This window comes from Loxodonta africana, chromosome 7 (genome assembly GCF_030014295.1).
Source record: "Loxodonta africana isolate mLoxAfr1 chromosome 7, mLoxAfr1.hap2, whole genome shotgun sequence".
Classification (NCBI taxonomy): domain Eukaryota; kingdom Metazoa; phylum Chordata; class Mammalia; order Proboscidea; family Elephantidae; genus Loxodonta; species Loxodonta africana.
This window is the reverse complement of record NC_087348.1, coordinates 92,098,174-92,102,284: the sequence shown is the minus strand read 5'-3', so window position 1 is coordinate 92,102,284 and position 4,111 is coordinate 92,098,174.

Sequence of the window (4,111 nt, the reverse complement as noted above, 5' to 3'; positions counted from 1 at the left end):
AAGAGGACTTGAAGCACTTACTGATGAAGATCAAAGACCACAGCCTTCAGTATGGATTGCACCTCAACATAAAGAAAACAAAAATCCTCACAATTGGACCAATGAGCAACATCATGATAAATGGAGAAAAGATTGAAATTGTCAAGGATTTCATTTTACTTGGATCCACAATCAACAGCCATGGAAGCAGCAGTCAAGAAATCAAAAGACGCGTTGCATTGGGCAAATCTGCTGCAAAGGACCTCTTCAAAGTGTTGAAGGGCAAAGATGTCACCTTGAAGACTAAGGTGCGCCTGACCCAAACCACGGTATTTTCAATCACATTCTGTACATGCGAAAGCTGGACAATAAGTAAGGGAGATGGAAGAAGAATTGACGCCTTTGAATTGTGGTGTTGGCAAAGAATACTGAATATACATACCATGGATTACCAAAAGAACGGACAAACCTGTCTTGGAAGAAGTACAACCAGAATGCTCCTTAGAAGCAAGGATGGTGAGACTGCATCTCACATACTTTGGACATGTTGTCAGGAGGGATCAGTCCCTGCAGAAGGACATCATGCTTGGCAGAGTACAGGGTCAGCGGAAAAGAGGAAGACCCTCCACGAGGTGGATTGACACAGTGGCTGCCACAATGAGCTCAAGCATAACAACAATTGTAAGGATGGCGCAGGACCAGGCAGTGTTTCGTTCTGTTGTGCACAGGGTCACTCTGAGTCAGAACCGACTCGATGGCACCTAACAACAACAACAACAACAGAACTTTGGTGGTGCAGTGGTTAAGAGCTTGGTTGCTAACCAAAAGGTTGGTAGTTGAAATCCACCAGCTGCTCCTTGGAAATTCTATTGGGCAGTTCTACTCTGTCCTATAGGGTCACTGTGAGTTGGAATCGACTCAATGGCAAGGCGGCTTTACAGGTAGAACTTTGGGTTGGAGATGAGGCTAGAAAATTGGAGAAGAAAAGGAAATAGAATCTACTGAGCATCTACCATGTGCCAGGCACCATGCTAAGCGATAATATACCTTATCTCATTTAAATCTAAAGTAGCCCTGTGAGATAGGCATGTTGTTATCTCTATTTTACAGAGGAATAAACCTTGGATCTTGGGAGATCCTAAAAAAGATTTAAGATTTGGACCAAGGAAGTGTTACATATGGATTTGTACTTTATAACGGTAACTCTTAATCCTAAAGTTATCAGTGAGGAATAAAAAGAAACTAAGCCAACTTGAACCAACCCCCAATGAGTTGAGATATCACTGGAGAAAGTATAGGAAAGCTAGCATTCATTCATTCAAAACCTATTTATTGAGCACCTACTATGTGGCAGGAAACCCTCGTAGCATAGTGATTAAGAGCTATGGTGGCTAACCAAGAAGCCGGCAGTTCCTTGGAAACTGTATGGGGCAGTTCTACCCTGTCCTATAGGGTCGCTATGAGTTGGAATCGACTAGACGGCAACGGGTTTGGTTTTTTGGTTTTACTATGTGGCAGGGACTAATCTGAAGACTCAGCAGCGAACAAAGCAGACAAGGTATAGATGCTGAGCCAGCTTTGGTAGAGCCAGTTGTGGGTACAGTAGGCACACTCCAAAAGCTATAGAATGATCGAATGTTTATCTCCTTAGTTATGCCTTTACACATTTAGCAAGGTTTGAAGTACAGTGCATTGTCAGAGAAGACAAAATTCTATTCAACAGTTAAGCAGTAGCACACTGCAAAACAGTCCTTTAATTTCCCCTTCCAGAGCCTATAAATTTACCTAGACCTGGCATCAGGGGGCCCCTCCTCTCTGTTCTCACTTACTCTTTGCACTTCCCTTTCATCCCCTCATTCTTTCTTCCTCTCCTTTACTCAGAGTCACTATCTTCTTCCTCTAAGCTCCATCCCAAGATTCCAAGCAGCTAGTTCCATCTTTGCTTTAGCTGTTCTTTTTTTGAGGGGGTAGTGATGACCTTAAGTAGTCCTTTAGGTTCAACATATAGAGAATAAGGAAATAAAGTTAGGGAAATGGCCCTACCCAGCCCCTCCTCAGAATGATACATCTAAAGGATAGGCATTGATAACCTTCAACAGAGTAAATCATATGTCTTATTTTAGCAAAATCTGTCTCTTTTCTTGGTCTAATCAAAGAATTCCTACCACCTTTGCTTGGTCTGGGCCAAGTCCTCAAGAAAGAATGGTTCACAGCCCAACCTCAGGAAGAGTGAGAGGGAGAGAAAACCCCGCTTTGCCATAAATAAATGGATGGATAGTTATACTTACCAGAATGAAGAATTTGCCTCAAAAGAGGGCACTGTGATGGGAGCAGAAGAAAAAGTCAGAGGAGCTACAAAATAGCCTCCCAAAGATTGACTTAATCTTGTTTGGAAAGAGCAGATAAAAGATGGGTTCAGCTGGAGACAAAAGACAGAGATCATAATCTCCCAAATTCCTTCATCCTGAAGGGGATAAGATTCCATACCAATCTACCTGTGACTAGCAAGAAACCTGATTGGTTCTGCCCTAGAATGGTCATTGTCCCACAGTTCTTTGTTTACTAGGCTTTGAGCTCTGCTATCCCCATCCTTGGGTTAAAACCTATACAGTAAGTCTCCCGGGATGTGATGTGGACGGAAGACCACCAGGGGGCAAACCGAGACTACTGAGCTTTACCCATGGTCTCCACCACATAATTTCCACGGAGCCAAACTCTGAAGGTCAGAGATGGAGCCGGCTTTAGAAATCACCAAAGGCTTCTGACCCAACCTCTTTGTTTACAGAGAGGAAAACTGAGGTCTAAAGAGGGGAAATAATTTGTCAAAGTTACCCAGTGAACTCATGGTAAAGCAGGAACTAAAAACTACTGTACTCAGTCCACCGCACTAAGCTTTCTCTTGTCTCATTTCATTCTAGAATACTCTGGTTTTAAATGATATCTTTTTTAGGAAAAAGACTTGTCTCCCCGATCAGATTGTATAGGATCAGAGACCATGCTTCTATCAGCATTGTACATCTTATCCTCCACCACCTAGCACATTGCTCTGCATGCACCCTACACCCGATACAAGGTTGATGATTTCAACACGTACTGTGAAACTGCTGTGGGACAGGCCCTGCAATGGTTTCTGGGAACACAGAGATCGAAATATACTGTCCCTGCCTTCAAGGAGTTCACTGTCTAGGGGTGAGGGATAGGCAGACATGTCAACAAATAACTATAATTCAGGAGATGAGTTTTTAATAGTATATACAAAGTGATAAGGAAGCCCAGAAGAGGAAGTGACTAACTCTACCTGGAAGGGATACAAAATTGGGTCCTCAAGGGAGAATGAGAACTCATCAATGAAAGGGCATGGAAATTCCAAACAGAAAGAACAGCGAAATAAACCAAACACAGAGACATGAAAAAACGTGGTGTGTTAAGTGAAAATGATTGGTTCCGAGTAGGTGGAACATAATATATATAAGAAGCTGGCCTAGCATGTTTGGGGGAAGGGGGTGGTAGTGACAGCACTAGAAAGAAAGTTTGTGCTCCGCTATAAAGCTGCTGTTCATTCATTCATTCTGCAAATAATAAGCACCCCTAGGTACCATGCGGCACTGCTGTTGATGGTGATGGTCCTGTGCTGATAATAAAAGTTATGGTGGTGATAATAAAGACGAAAATATTAAATTGGTTGAATTCCAAGGATTTGGGGTTTCAAGTGTCTGGCATTCAGTCCTCACCTGAATCAGGTAATCCAGACAAACATTTCATCATCAATTTACTTTCTTCATTTATCAGAAATACTCAGAAAGCCTTAGGTACTATTTATTCTAGGAGCTAGGAATCCAGCAGTGATCAAGAATGAAGGTTCAGGCTGTCATGGACCTTTCATGCTCGTGGAGGATACAGATAATAGACAAGTGAAGAAATGCTTTTCAGATAATGACAAGTGACATGCAAAACGAGGCAGCCATTAAAAAAGCAGTTGCAATAAAATAGAAAATGACTAGAGGGGGGACATCATTAGATAGGTTGGACTGGGGAAACCTCACTGAGGAGGTGACTTTTTTTTTTTCTTGTGCTTTAAGTGAAAGTTTACAAATCAAGTCAGTTTCTCACAGAAAAACTTACGTACACCTTG